This window comes from Panthera uncia (assembly GCF_023721935.1).
Source record: "Panthera uncia isolate 11264 chromosome A1 unlocalized genomic scaffold, Puncia_PCG_1.0 HiC_scaffold_17, whole genome shotgun sequence".
NCBI lineage: Eukaryota > Metazoa > Chordata > Mammalia > Carnivora > Felidae > Panthera > Panthera uncia.
The window spans coordinates 118,171,503-118,187,387 of record NW_026057577.1 but is presented as its reverse complement, the minus strand read 5'-3'; positions in this window follow the sequence as shown (position 1 = coordinate 118,187,387).

Below are 15,885 nucleotides of genomic sequence, written 5' to 3'. Positions count from 1 at the left end.
GTCGAGTTGATTGTGAAAGCATATGACTACCTCATTCTACGTAAAATATTTGTACTTCATATTCTTGTCAAAGATCACAACTTTAAACTCTGCTTTCCAATTCTTTTAAAAAGCCTATTTCTGAAGTATAATACTAATGAAAAAGTAGTCTAAAAGTTAGAGAGTCCAGTTTGCCCCTGGATATTTCAAATTTCACCCATAGACCAAAACAGCCCTCAGAGATCTGGGTATTTGGACTTTTGTTGTGTGGAGTTACTGGGGATAACAAAGGCAGAGAGGTAATGGAATGGGGAGGAGAGTTATCCAGCTCACCTAAGGTCACTGTGAGTTTGGGGGCACATACAAGTGGCAGCAATAGAATGGTGGGGAGTCAAAGTGGTTGTTACAGACTTTGAGAAGAATTGAAGTGATGTGGATTTGGGGTATGCAGGTGACACGTGGAATGATGGTGTCTAGTTCCTTCCCCCAACAATGGAGAGACATGAAAAAGGAAGTGAGAACTCAGGGCAAGGGATTGCAGGTGTTCCTGTTTCCTCTACCATAAAGAGAGAATAGGAAGATCCAAGAACCTTCTCCTTCTCCTTCCTTTTGCACTTGGGAAGATGAAAAACACAGCAGCAATGTGATTTGATGTAGGGCACAGTCAAAACACATGGAAATGGACCATTCAGAAATTGAAATAAGGCCACTTTTTTTTAATCCCCCCCCCATCCACCTACGTTGTTTCTGGCTTACTCTAGGAAAAGCAAAACTTGGAAACTTCTCTAGTAATGTGTAGAACTGGAGTTAGCCAGTGAACTTTTATCTAAATGAGCTCTTTTCTGGACCTGATTTTCCAAAAGCCAGTGAGTTGCTATCAGCCAGCCTTGCCTTTGCCCTTTCTTTCTCCCATTTGGGGAATGCACTTTCCACAAGAGTACAGGGCTTACACTAATGTGGCAGGGTCTGTGCCTGGTTAATTCTATCCAGACCTTGTGATTCTAGTTCTCTGCTACACATACATAAACACTGGTTTGAACTGAAATGTCACATTTAAACGTCTATAGAGAAATAGGATAAAGTGTGACTGACTAACCACCTTGTGTTATGTCAGTAGGGAGATAGCTTCTTCCCCAGATGGATGAAACAGAATGTCATGGCTTTATTTGTAATCTTTTTTTCCTTTAATGTTTATTCATTTTTGAGAGACAGAGATTGAGCATAAGTGGGGTAGGGGCAGAGGGAGAGGGAGACACAGAATCTGAAGCAGGCTCCAGGCTCTGAGGTGTCAGCACAGAGCCTGACCGGGGGCTTGAACTCACGAACTGTGAGATTGTGACCTGAGAGGAAGTCTGACACTTAAACAACTAGGACACCTGAGTGCCCCACATGGCTTTATTTTTTAATGTTTTGTCACTACTCTCCGAGTTTACTGGAACAGTTTGCTTCAGAAATCACTCCCTCTAGAAAAGTGCCTTTAAAACTTTCAGGCTTCTACTGATTCATGGAAAATTTTGTTCTTGCAAATTATAGCCAGCTCTGTGGTTTTGTCCCATTGGGGTATGTATGAGCATGGAAGCTTGGACAGGACATACTTTAGGTCCACACCCTTGTGTCTGATTGGGGATCACTGCTTCATTAGTGTTGGGTATAATTATAGTAACCTGGAAACATGGTCACATAAAGATTAGAATCATGGTTGTAAATGAGACCAATAGAGCATTCGAAGACTATAATAGGAAATCTTATGAAAATCTTAACTCTATATGTAAGAACTTTAGAGTACTTGTACTGGATTTGGTCCTTGCTGTAATGCATCTCACCCAGAATACGGTCTGTGTAAGCACCAATGGTTGGATTTTAATGATGAACACAGGACAAGTAGTTGGATGATGGCATTGCCAGGAAAAGGGTTACTGTTTTCTCTAATGAAAACATTCATTCACTTTTGGTCATGCATACATTCCTGGAATGTTTCACCTTTTGCTAAATTAAATATAAAGGCATTTTATTAATAAGTATATTAGTATGCAGCTTGGATGGAGGGAGGGGAGTGCATTTTTGTGTGTGTCCCACATGGATTTATGTTTAGGACTCATTATCTGGAAGCTTATCTTAACTTTTTTTTTTAAATTCCAGATAGACAGACTTTGTCCCCTTATTCAATTTAGTATCTCAGCTGGTAATAGTAACAGTAGCTACTAGTTAACGAGTACTCATTTTGTGCTAGGCAACATCCTGTCCACATCCTGTGGGTTTTCAGTGCCTTCTACAATAGAAAATGGCAACCTAGATCTGACGAGGTTCCACTTAACTGGGTCCACTTAACCACTCTGTTGATGTTTCTTAAACAAAAATAGCTAAAGGAAAGATGGCACTCAAGAAAGGGAGGAACCACATCTTTCTAAACTGTTTAAGTATATTTTTAAAAAACCCAATTGAGATTTCAGCAAGAAGATACCAACCACTGACAAAATGATATGAAGAAATGTGAACCTTGTAGAAGAAACAAGCGACAGCTGTTTTTACATGACAAAAGTTGCTGGTTATCCAGTAGTGATTTGTCCTACCCTTTCTCCCAGCAGCTGCTGCCATTTGCCGCATACACAAAAGTTTAAGTCCTGGGGTTGCTTCTTACTTAGGAGAAGAATGAAGGAGACTTTGGAGCAGATTTTCCAAAATGCTTTCTATGTTATGCTTTCCAGAATCATACCTACTGCACTTCCATGCCTACTTGGATCTCCAACAACTGCCCACCTGACAACCAGTCTGGCCAAAGCTTTTTGCTATGAATTTTCATCTCCCAGGGCACAAACTCAGACGTCCCAAAATATGACTTTATTTTCTATAACTGAACTGACTTCCATTTTATTTTAATTTCTTATTTCTTATTTTATTTTATTTTTTTTAACTTCATAATTTACTACAAAGTGCTCTCGGCACGAGTTGTTGGTTGTGGGGTTTTTGTTTTGTTTTGTTTTCCTTTTTATTTGTTTATTTTAAAATTTACATCCAAGTTAGTTAGCATGTAGTGCAACAATGAATTCAGGAGTAAATTCCTTAATGCCCCTTACCCATTTAGCCCATCGCCCCACAACCCTCCAGCAACCCTCTGTTTGTTCTCTATATTTAAGAGTCTCATGTTTTGCCACCCTCCTGTTTTTATATTATTTTTTGCTTCCCTTTACTTATGTTCATCTGTTTTGTATCTTAAATTCCTCATATAAGTGAAGTCATATGATCTTTGTCTTTCTGACTAATTTTGCTTAGCATTATACCTTCCAGGTCCATCCACATAGTTGCAAATGGCAAGATTTCATTCTTTTTGATTGCCAAGTAATACTCCATTGTGTATATATACTATGTCTTCTTTATCCATTCATCCATCAATGGACATTTGGGCTTTTTCCGTACTTTGGCTATTGTTGATAGTCCTGCTATAAACATTGGGGTGCATGTGCCCCTTCGAAACAGCACACCTGTATCCCTTGGATAGATACCTAGTAGTGCAATTGCTGGGTCGTAGGGTAGTTCTATTTTTAATTTTTTGAGGAACCCCCGTACTGTTTTCCAGAGTGGCTGTACCAGTTTGCATTCTCACCAGCAGTGCAAAAGAGATCCTCTTTCTCCACATTCTCACCAACATCTGTTGTTGCCTGAGTTGTTAATGTAAGCCATTCTGACAGGTGTGAGGTGGTATCTCATCGTGGTTTTGATTTGTATTTCTCTGATGCTGAGTGCGGTTAAGCAGTCAGTTGGCCATCTGGCTGTCTTCCTTGGAAAAGTGTCTATTCATGTCTTTTGCCCATTTCTTCACTGGATTATTTGTTTTTTGGGTGTGGAGTTTGGTAAGTTCTTTATAGACTTTGGATACTACCCCTTTATCTGATGTCATTTGCAAATATCTTCTTCCATTCTGTCAGTTGCCTTTTAGTTTTGCTGATTGTTTCCTTTGCTGTGCAGAAACTTTTTATTTTGATGAGGTCCCAATAGTTCATTTTTGCTTTTATTTCCCTTGCCTCTGGAGATGTGTTGGGTAAGAGTTGCTGCGGCCAAGATCAAAGAGGTTTTTGCCTGCTTTCTCCTTGAGGATTTTGATGGCTTACTGTCTTATGTTTATTTATTTATTTTTAATTTTTTTAACGTTTATTTATTATTGAGAGACAGAGCATGAGCATGGGAGGGGCAGAGAGAGGAAGAGACACAGAATCTGAAGGAGGCTCCAGGCTCTGAGCTGTTAACACAGAGCCCGACGTGGGGCTCAAACTCACAAACCCAGTGAGATGATGACCTGAGCCAAAGTCAGATGCTTAACCGACTGAGCCACCCAGGTGCCCCTTACTGTCTTATGTTTAGGTCTTTCATCCATTTTGAGTTTATTTTTGTGTATGGTGTAAGAAAGTGGTCCAGGTTCATTTTTCTGCATGTCGCTGTCCATTTTTCCCAGTACCACTTGCTGAAGAGACTGTCTTTATTCCATTGGACATTCTTTCCTGCTTTGTCAAAGATTAGTTGGCCATACATTTGTGGGTCCAATTCTGGGTTCTCTATTTTGTTTTATCGATCTGAGTGTCTGTTCTTGTGCCAGTACCATACTGTCGTGATGATTATAGCTTTGTAATACAGCTTGAAGTCTGGGATTGTGATGCCTCCAGCTTTGGTTTTCTTTTTCAAGATTGCTTTGGCTATTCGGGGGTCTCTTCAGGTTCCATACAAATTTTAGGATTGTGTGTGCTAGCTCTGTGAAGAATGCTGGTGTTATTTGGATAGGGGTTGCATTGAATATGTAGATTGCTTTGGGTAGTATCGACATTTTAACAATATTTGTTCTTCCTATCCAGGAACATGGAATCTTTTTCCATTTTTTTGTTTCTTCAGTTTCTTTCATAAGCTCTCTATAGTTTTCAATGTATAGATTTCTCACCTCTTTGGTTAGATTTATTCCTAGGTATTTTATGGTGCAACTGTAAATGGGATTGATTCCTTGATTTCTCTTTCTGTCACTTCATTATTGGTGTATAGGAATGCAACCAATTTCTGTGCATTGATTTTATATCCTGCCAGTTTGCTGAATTCATGGATCAGTTCTAGTAGTTTTTTGGTGGGATCTTTTGGGTTTTCCATATAGAGTATCATGTCATCTGTGAAGAGTGAAAGTTTCACCTCCTCTTGGCCGATTTTGATGCATTTTATTCCTTTGTGTTGTATGATTGCTGAGGTTAAGACTTCCAATACTATGTTGAATATTGGAACATAGAGTGGACATCCCTGTCTTGTTCTTGACCTTAGGGGGAAAGCTCTCAGTTTTTCCCCACTGAGGGTGATATTAGAGGTGGGTCTTTCATATATGGCTTTTATGATCTTGAGGAATGATCCTTCTATCCCTACTTTCTTTAGGGTTTCTATCAAGAAAGGTGGCTGTATTTTGTCAGATGTTTTCTCTGCATCTATTGAGAGGATCATGTAGTTCTTGTCCTTTCTTTTATTGACGTGATGTATCAGATTGATTGTTTTGTGGATATTGAACCAGCCTTGCATCCCAGGTATAAATCCCACATGGTCGCAGTGAATAATTTTTTTAATGTATTGTTAGATCTGGTTGGCTAATATGTTAAGGATTTTTGCATCCATGTTCATCAGGAAAATTGTCCCATAGTTCTCCTTTTTTAGTGGGGTCTTTGGTTTTGCAATCAAGGTAATGCTGGCTTCATAGAAAGGGTTTGGAAGTTTTTCTTCCATTTCTATTTTTTGGAACAGCTTCAAGAGAATAGATGTTAACTCTTCCTTAAATGTTTGGTAGAATTCCCCTGGAAAGCCATCTGACCCTGGACTCTTGTTTTTTGGGAGATTGTTGATTACTAATTCGATTTCCTTACTGGTTATGGGTCTGTTGAAATTTCCTATTTCTTCCTGTTTCAGGAATTTGTCCATTTCTTTCAGATTGCCCATTTTATTGGCATATAATTGCTTATAATCTCTTGTTATTGTTCTTACTTCTGCTGTGTTGGTTGTGATCTTTCCTCTTTCATTTTATTTATTTGGGTCCTTTCCTTTTTCTTTTTGATCAAACTGGCTAGTGGTTTATCAATTTTGTTAATTCTTTCAAAGAACCAGCTTCTGGTTTCATTGATCTGTTCTGTTTTGTTTTTTGTTTTGTTGTTGTTGTTGTTTTGATAACATTGATTTCTGCTCTAATGTTTATTATTTCCTGTCTTCTGCTGGCTTTGGGTTTTATTTGCTGTTCTTTTTCCAGCTCCTTAAGGTCTAAGTTTAGGTTGTGTATCTGAGACCTTTCTTCCTTCTTTAGGAAGGCCTAGATTGCTATATACTTCCCTCTTATGACTGCCTTTGCTATGTGCCAGAGGTTTGGGGCTGTGGTATTATCATTTTCATTGACTTCCATGTACTTTTTAATGTCCTCTTTAACTTTTTGGTTAGCCCATCCATCTTTAGTAGGATGGTCTTTAGTTTCCAAGTATTTATTATCTTTCCACATTTTTTCTTGTGGTTGATTTAGAATTTCATAGCGTTGTGATCTGAAAATATGCACAGTATGATCTCGATCTTTTTGTACTTGTTGAGGGCTCATTTGTGTCCCCGTATGTGATCTATTCTGGAGAATGTTCTAGTGCACTTGAGAAGAATGTGTATCCTACTGTGTTAGGATGAAATGTTCTGAATATATCTGTTAAGTCCGTCTGGCACAGTGTGTCATTCAAAGCCATTCCTTCCTTTTTGATTTTCTGTTTAGATGATCTGTCCATTGTTGTAAGTGTGGTTTTGAAGTTCCCTACTATTATGGTTTTATTGTCAATGAGTTTCTTTATGTTTGTGATTAATGATTTATATATTTGGGTGTTACCATGTTTGGAGCATAAATGTGTATAATTGTTATATCTTCTTGGTGGATAGACCCCTTAATTATGATATAATGCCCTTCTTCATCTCTTGTTACAGTCTTTACATTAAAGTCTAGATTGTCTGATATTATTATGGCTACTCTAGCTTTCTTTTGGCCACCATTAGCATGATAGATTGTTCTCCATCCCCTTCCTTTCAATCTGAAGGTGTCTTTAGGTCTAAAGTGGGTCTCTTGTAAACAGCATATAGATGGATCTTGTTTTCTTTTCCATTCTGTTACTCTATATCTTTTGATTGGAGCACTTAGTCCATTGACATTTAGAGTGGGTACTGAATGATGTGAATATATTGCCATTATGTTGCCTGTAGATTTGGAGTTTCTGGTTGGTGTTCTCTGGTCCTTTCTAGTCTTTGTTGCTTTTGGTCTTTTAAAATACGTTTTATTTATTTTATTTTATTTTTGTTGTCTTTTCTCCCCTCAGAGAGTTCTCCTTAAAATTTCTTGCTGGGCTGGTTTAGTGGTCAAGAACTCCTTTAATTTTTGTTTGTCTGGGAAACTTTTTATCTCTCCTTCTATTTTGAATGACAGCCTTGCTTGGTAAAGAATTTTTGGCTACATATTTTTCTGATTCAGCACATTGAATATATCCTGCCACTTCTTTCTGGCCTGCCAAGTTTCTGTGGATAGGTCTGCTGTGAATCTGAGCTGTCTTTCCTTGTCAGTTAAGGAGTTTTTTCCCTTGTTGCTTTCATAATTCTTTCCTTGTCTGAGTATTTTGGAATTTGACTATGATATACCTTGTTGGTGGTCAGTTTTTGTTGAATCTAATTGGAGTCCTCTGTGCTTCCTGGATTTTGATGTCTGTGTCTTTCCCCAGGTAGGAAAGTTTTCCGCTATGATTTGCTCACATAAAACTTATACCCGTTTTTCTCTCTCTTCATTTTCTGGGGCCCCTATGATTCTGATGTTATTCCTTTTCAATGAGTCACTGAGTTCTCTAATTCTTTTTTTTTTTTTTTAATTTTTTTTTAACGTTTATTTATTTTTGAGACAGAGAGAGACAGAGCATGAACGGGGGAGGGGCAGAGAGAGAGGGAGACACAGAATGGGAAGCAGGCTCCAGGCTCTGAGCCATCAGCCCAGAGCCCGACACGGGGCTCGAACTCGCGGACCGCGAGATTGTGACCTGAGCTGAAGTCAGACGCTTAACCGACTGAGCCACCCAGGCGCCCCGCGAGTTCTCTAATTCTTAAATCATGCTCTTTTGCCTTAGTCTCCCTCTTTTTTTCTGCTTCATTGTTCTCCATAAGTTTGTCCTCTTTATCTCTGATTTGCTGCTCTGCCTCTTCCATCCTTGCTGCCATGACATCCATTTGAGATTGCAGCTCAGTTATAGCATTTTTTATTTCATCCTGACTAGCTTTGACTTCTTTTATCTCTGCAGAAAGGATTTCTAACCTATTTTCAATGCCAGTATTCTTATTATCGTGATTCTAAATTTTGGTTTAGGCATCTTGCTGTATCTGTGGTGATTAATGCCCTGGCTGTAATTTCTTCCTGTTCTTTCTTTTGGGGTGAATTCCTTCATTTCATCATTTTGAAGGAAGACAAGGAATTAGTAAAGTAAAAAAAAGAAAAATTAAATTAAAAACAAAAAAAAAATAAAATAAAGTATGCTAGATCCTAGGTGTGTTTTGGTCTGGTTGTTGAAAGGAGCTTGATAGATTAGAGAAAAAAGGGAAAGATAAGAAAAGAGAAAAAAGGAAAACGTTTGAAAATTTGAAAACATGAATATAATAGAATAGAATAAAATGAAATGATGGAAGTGAAATGAATTTTAAAAATTTACAAAATAAAAAATAGAGTGGGAAAAATTAAAAATATTTTAAATAAAAATGGAAAATAAATATAATTTTTTTCTCTTTCTGTATTCAAGAATAAGAAAAGAAAAAAAATCGAATAGATGGACCTGTGAACAGACTGAAATATGATTGAAATTATATCGATTTCTCCTAGAAGTCAAACTATGAAGCACGTTATAGTCAGTAAACTAAGCAGATGGAATGACTTGTGGTGTTCCTAAAGTGCACAGTTGGCCCAATTGGATGGGGCTTAGTGTAATGGCTCCATTCTCCACTAGATGGCGCTGCTTAGCTTGCTGGGGGTGGATTGTTGTGGCGCTTATAGGTATGTATGCACATGCACGGGAGGGGTGAAAATAGTGTCACCCAGCTACCCAATCCCTAGTACCAGAACTCTATGCTTTCCCAGACAGACCATCAAGCACCCCACCTTTGTCTCTGGCTTATGTCCACTCCTTGCTTTTACACTGTAAACAAGCCATCAGGCTGCCTGGCGACATCTCCCTCCTGAGTTTTATCTCAGATGCAGCTGTGTTTCCCAACCCTTCGCTTCTGAAGATTGGGGCTTTGGCCTGTTCTGACCCTCTGGGTGAGGGTCTCACCAAGCAATTGCCTGGTGCCAGCTATCCCCAGGGATGTTCAGGAGACTGCACTGCTGCCGATTCCCTGAGACTGGGTGGGTGCCAGCCCACCCCAGAAAAATTTCACGTGGTCATGTAGCAGCAGCATCCAGGGATCATGGAAAAATCACAACACTCATCTGTCACCAGGCTTCCCACTTAACGTCCTTGTTCCAGTATCAGTGAGTGTGGTTGTTTGCCAGGGTCTGCTGGGACCTTTGCCTGTGGGATGGCTGCACAGCCTCTACCAGATGTCCTCCCAGCAGGGGAACTGCCTCTAGTGTGTGACCCGAGGACCCCTCAGACCTTGCTCTCTGTTCCTAAGGATTCGCCCTTCCCACCAGAGCACCACCAGGTATTGAGCTGTGGCATTTCAGACTCTATGCTTCCCTGTTTATGGAGTCTTAATGGAATTTAAACCCTCTCCTTTCTCCTTTCTCCCTTTTTTGTTCAGTCTCTCGCGTATTCTTTCTTTTCTCTCCAGATGCTTTCGAGTGGGGGTATGCTATCTGCACTCTACCCGCCCCCCCACCATGTCCATCCTCTCTCCACAAGCAAAAACAGCTCTTGCCCCCCCCCCATGGCTTCTCTCTCCCTCAGTTCATCTCTCCACACCATGTACCTCCTGAGTTCTGTGTTTCAGGTTGTATAGATTGTTGTGTTGATCCTCAAATCAGTTTTCTAGGTGTGCAAGATGGTTTAGTGTTGATCTGGCTTCATTTCAGGGAGGAGAGACGCAAAAAACAATTTCCATGCTGTTCCACCATCTTGGCCCATCCTGTTTATTTTTTTTAAGAGAGAGAGAGAGACAGACAGACAGGAAGAGCACAAGCAGGGGAGGGGCAGAGAGAGAGGGAGACACAGAGTCAGAGGAAGGCTCCAGGCTCTGAGCTTTCAGCACAGAGTCTGACATGGGGCTTGAACTCACTAATCGTGAGATCATGACCTGAGCCAAAGTAGCATGCTTAACCAACTGAGCCACCCAGGTGCCCCCTGAATTCCTTTATTAAACTCCCATTTTCCTTGATGATGGAAACTTGACCTTAATTCAGGGTGTTTCTGTCTCCTTCTACTCCTGGGGGCACATCTTCCTTCAGAGGCAAAGTGGGGTGGAGAGCAAGGTGAGTTACAATGACGTTTGAATGGAGTGGGTTGGGTCCTTGGTCTTCATCCATCCAGTCTGGCATCCTCTGAAGTGTTATTCCTCCTACCCAGTCTTGGTTACTAATATCTTTACACATTGACATTCTGTAATTTCTTCTTTGGTCTAAATGAAATAAAAGAGGTTATAAGAATGTTTAAAGCAATATGGAATGGGAGGGAAGAAATACACAAGCGTGGATCTCAACATATTTTGGCAACTTTCTCCTATGATTTATATTTGGGGTGCAACTTGTAGCCTTTGAATGAGGAAAGAATATTAATTTTATTTTCACAAAGAAAGTAGTAGGTGCTCTATTTAAGTACTTTAAAATGAATTGATTCAAATACTTCAAGCAAAGAAATTCTGAGGAGCCATTTAATTATTCTCACGAGACTAACTGAATGTGAACTTCAGAGACCTTATTTTTAAAAATTTAGACATTGAGTTGTTTGGAGGAAGGTTTTTCATATGTTCCTCTGCCCCATGGGGAATTTAAAGTGCTCTATCATCTAATCTCTTATTTTATGAGCAGTACTTTGGTACTAAATCTATAGCTAAAAGTTGAACCACTCATTCACAGTTGGAGCACATCTGAAACAAAGATAGGTCAAAAATAGCTCTGTGATAATTATCATCTTTTTGAAGAACACAGGTTAGCATTTATAACCCATCTAATTCTTTTGTACTGATGAAATATATTTTTTAAAAAATAACGATTTCTGTGTATGTTATTAATTGTAATTTTCACTGGGGAAATTGGAGCACAAAACATCACAATGTTCCCCTAATTACACTGTGGCAGATGGAACAAGAACTGTATCTTCTGCCAATTAACTGTGTTTTTTTTCTTAAATTACAAGTGCATGGTCATTTCAATAAATGTCATGTTTCCTATTTTATGCATAAGCTTTCTGCTCCTCTGGAATATTTTCTTGCCCCCCACGGAAATAAAGGAAATTGAGCAAAATGGAACAAAGAAGATAACAAATACATTCAAAAGTGCCATTATTTAATATTTTCATGCCACCACTTGAGGATGAAATTAGACTGCAAGGTACAACATGGGCAATTGGGCAGACCTTTGCATAATAGGTGTTCCCATTGTACAAGAATCTGGGGGATTAGAGCGTTTATCCAGGTGGAATAGAGGGTGAGAGGAAGTGAATTGGCCACTGCTCAGCCTGGGGGAGATGAGGTGGAAAAGCCTCTGAGAAGAGAGACCAAGGGAGCATTTACAAGATAGGTGAAACCCAAATTTTGCTAGTTCTTTTAGATTCCAAGTGGAGGGAGCGGATGTCAAAGGAAGGAAGAATCAGAGATCATCGGCATGAGATTTTTAGAAGGGATGTGGAGTAAGGAGTTGGAATTCAAACTGGAAGAAACCACAAAAAGAGTTAATGGTATGGGGCACCTGTGTGGCTCAGTCGGTTAAGCATCTGACTTCAGCTCAGGTCACGATCTCACAGTCCGTGGGTTCTAGCCCCACATCAGGCTCTGTGATGATAATTCAGAGCCTGGAGGCTGCTTCAGATTCTGTGTCTCCCTCTCTCTCTGCCCGTCCCCCACTCTCTCTCTCTCTCTCTCAAAAATGAATAAACGTTAAGAAAAAACAGTTAATGGTAGCACTAATGACATTTTCTGTTACAAGGTGATATTAGAAATTGCTTATGCTTGAAATGTTTTTATTTCTGTTCCTTCCACCATTGATTTGGTTGGGTTTCCTATCTATAAAATATATGATCAAGGGGCGATGACAAGCCTATTATTTATTGTGTGCCATGTGCTGTGCCAATTAGCAGAAGCATGTAGCATGGTCCCTTGCAGTGAAGTATGGGATGCATAGAAGAATGATAAAATTATAATTTGGTGGAATTGCAAAAATTAAATGATTTGCAAGTTATGGAGGTAGCTCATAGAAGAGAATGATTGTTGCCTGGGTTTGAGTAGGGAATTCTGGGTAGCTTTTGCAGAGAAGTGTTCTAGAAGATAAATAAGAGATGGTTAGGTACATAAGGAAGGAACAGCATTTTAAAGTTTATTTATTTTGAGAGAGACAGAGACAGTGCAAGTCGGGGGTGGGGTGGAGAGAGACAGAGATAGAGAATCCTAAGCAGGCTCCGTGTTGCCAGCCCAGAGCTGGATGTGGGGCTTGAACTCACAAAACTTTGAGATCATGACCTGAGCCAAAACCAAGAGTTAGATGCTTAACTGACTGAGCCACCCAGGAGCCCCAGAACAAGTATTTTAAATGGAGGATATAGCATGTGAAAATTCACTGAATCAAGACATTTCAAAGGAAGTAATTCTCTTCAAATATTTAACATAATACAGATTTTAATTCATAGTTATTAATGTTTTAAATAAAACTCTTGTGCTAGAGAACTGTCATTTTCCCGGTCATTTTGGGGGGAATTATTATTATTATTTTTTATTTTTCTACTGCCAATAGACATTTGCCAATTTTGGTACTGACTAATGTCTCTTTCCTCATGCTGCTCTCAAAAAAAACCCAAAAAATAAAAAAAAACACATTGCTTGTATTTTTCACAATCTGTTCCTTACTCCATCTTTGTCAGAGCACCAGTGAAGGAGGAACTCGATTCTTTGCATTAGAGAAGGCTCAAGTTACCAAGAAATGATTGAGTCAGTTGCAACTGGGCAGTGGTAATTCAGTAGTACTAATACTAGGAGCTTTTCCCAAGGTCTTGGGCTTTCTTTGCCTTCTGGGTGGATCTCAGAAGATGAGTCTATCAGGCAAGAAGCAAGCCTGTTTCTGATGGGTGGCGGCCACAATTAATGTGGTTTTGTGTCAATTTAGCTAATCTGGAAGTGCAGTGCCTAGAATTTCCTTCCTTGTCTGATTCTAGGTTAGTCCCAAGAGAAATTTTGTGAGATTCGGAAGATGAGGCCAGGCAACGGCCGTATCACTACAAAGGCTTGTTTGGCTGGGTACTACTGCGGCCTTGCGTGACTGCTGCTCCAGGTCCGCTTGTTGACCTTGCACACTAGCTGGGACCCCAGCTTCTCTCACTCCTTTTGGATCCCTTTCTTCAGCTTCTCAACTTTCTGGGCAAAGCCCATGTATGTGGTCTTGGCCGAGCGCACTGGCTTCTGCAGGTCACTCGTGTTAGGTGTGAGACAGACAAGGGTTCAAGTTTGTCCTCACTCTCCCCCACTTCACGTTGGCTGTCAACTCTGCTCACTGAGAGTCACTTCAGGCCTGTGGCCAGAAACAGAGCCAATGGCATCCACAATTGTGTAAAGTTGCATTCGTAGTAAGTCTCTTCTTTCCTGCGGTGGTTCTGCTTCCCTGATTGAAACTTCACTGGTACAGTTCCCTCACCACATGTCATGATGCTCATATAACTAATTTGTAATTATTAATTGTGTTAAGGAATTTGAATGGCATATGTAATTGAAATTACAGGTGATCAAATGTCTCATTTAATAATTTCAATGATTTTGGGGCGCCTGGGTGGCTCAGTTGGTTAAGCCTCAGACTTCGGCTCAGGTCATGATCTCGTGGTTTACAGGTTCGAGCCCCACGTCGGGCTCTGTGCTGACAGCTTGGAGCCTGGGGCCTGCTTCAGATTCTGTGTCTCCCTCTCTCTCTGCCCCTCCCCCCTCACGCTCTGTTTCTCTCTCCTTCAAAAATAAACATCAAAAAATAAATATATAATTTCAACCATTTCTCCTAATAAATATTAAAATTAGATGACTCACATTTCACCACCTTTACAAATGGGTTGAATGATGAATTCAGTTAATGATTTTTTCATCTAAATTAATGCTCTTTCCAAAGAGCACAACTTAGTGCTAGGGGGGATTAAAACCGTTATAAAACCTATCTTCTTTTTGGCATACAGTGGGGGTGTATGGACAGAATGTTTACAGGTAGGATAAAAAGAGAAGGCTAAAAATTTAAATGATGATTTGGTTATAGTATAGGTACACATACAAATATTGACACCATTTTTAGAAATTCCAAGAGCTCTTGTTCTTGCATATGTGAATCAATCCTTATTGACTCTGGGCTTGACCATGCGATTTTCTTTGGCTAACAGGCATTAGCAACTGAAGTGCAGACAGAGGCTTGATAAGAGCTTGTGCACTGGGGCTTGGCCTTTTGGAAAGTTCCTTCTTTAGAGCTTGTTGCCATACTATAAGGAACCTTGGGCTGAGTCATGAGAAGCAATCTGGAGAGAGGCTTGGAGGATTAGGGGCTGTCTGGGACTTATCAACTGAAGGCAACTGCATGAGCAATATCCATGGAACAGGAGAATCACCAGCTGAACCTTGCCGGAATTCCTAATAAACAGAATTCTGTGGAATAACAGATTGTTGTTTAGGGGTGGTTGGTTATACAACAATGGAAGATTGAAATAGCCATGACAAAGCATTAATAATAAACTTGTTCCTTCTTTTTTCTTTTCTTATAAAAAACTGTGCATTGACTTAGTTCTGACTATGCCTCCTTTTACTCCTTCCTTAAATTCCTTATTACTTTTCATGGTCTCCACTTCTCCTTTTCTCATCAGAGCATGGGTGGTCGTTCTTCTAGGTAGCATGAGTTGGGAGACACTTAGAAACCCCATATACCCCAGAATATCTTCCTTCTCAGTCTGTCCTGGTACTTGAGACTTCAACATTATTTAAAGAATGATTTTTTTCTTCTAAGCTACGAATTCCCTTCTCCAAGGACGAACTATGCCTGGATGCATAATATTATCCTCTGTCAATCACCATGGAGCCAGGATTAGTTTGTTCGTTTGCTCTCCTTGGAAGAGGCAGGGAGGAACTGACTCTAGCTTGCCAGGGGGCCCTGCCCACACATGTACATCTGCCTGCAAGTCTTCCCCCTTAGTCTGTCAGCCAGTTAACTACTTCTCTTCCTTCAGCTCTGGACTCCATTAACAGTTTCTTAGGGAAGTGTCCCTGAACCCCCTGATTAAATCTATTCTCCGATTACAGGTGCTCATAGAACCAACTGCCTCTTGTTCAGAGCAATTTCAATCAACCTTTTAAATATGTAATTATGTTATATTTACATCACCTGGGACTATAAGCTCTAAGGAGATAGAGATCATGATTATTTTTGCCCACTGTGGTATTCTCGATACTTAGAATATACTCTGACACATAGAGTGTATTTAATACATATTTGTTAAAGAAACAAATGAATGACTGGGTGAACTGAGATTCTGAGCAATTGAATTCTCTTTTCCTTTCTTACTTTAGACCCTTTTGTGCCTGGACTGGATGTATTAATACCATTTTAGGCAAGAAAGAAGGCACGTGGCATTCTAAAAACTCTGAGATGTTTCAAGAAGGGAAATTATTAAAATATCAATACTACCCAAAACAATCTACACATTCAATGCAATCCCAATCAAAATTGTACCAGCATTCTTCTCAAAG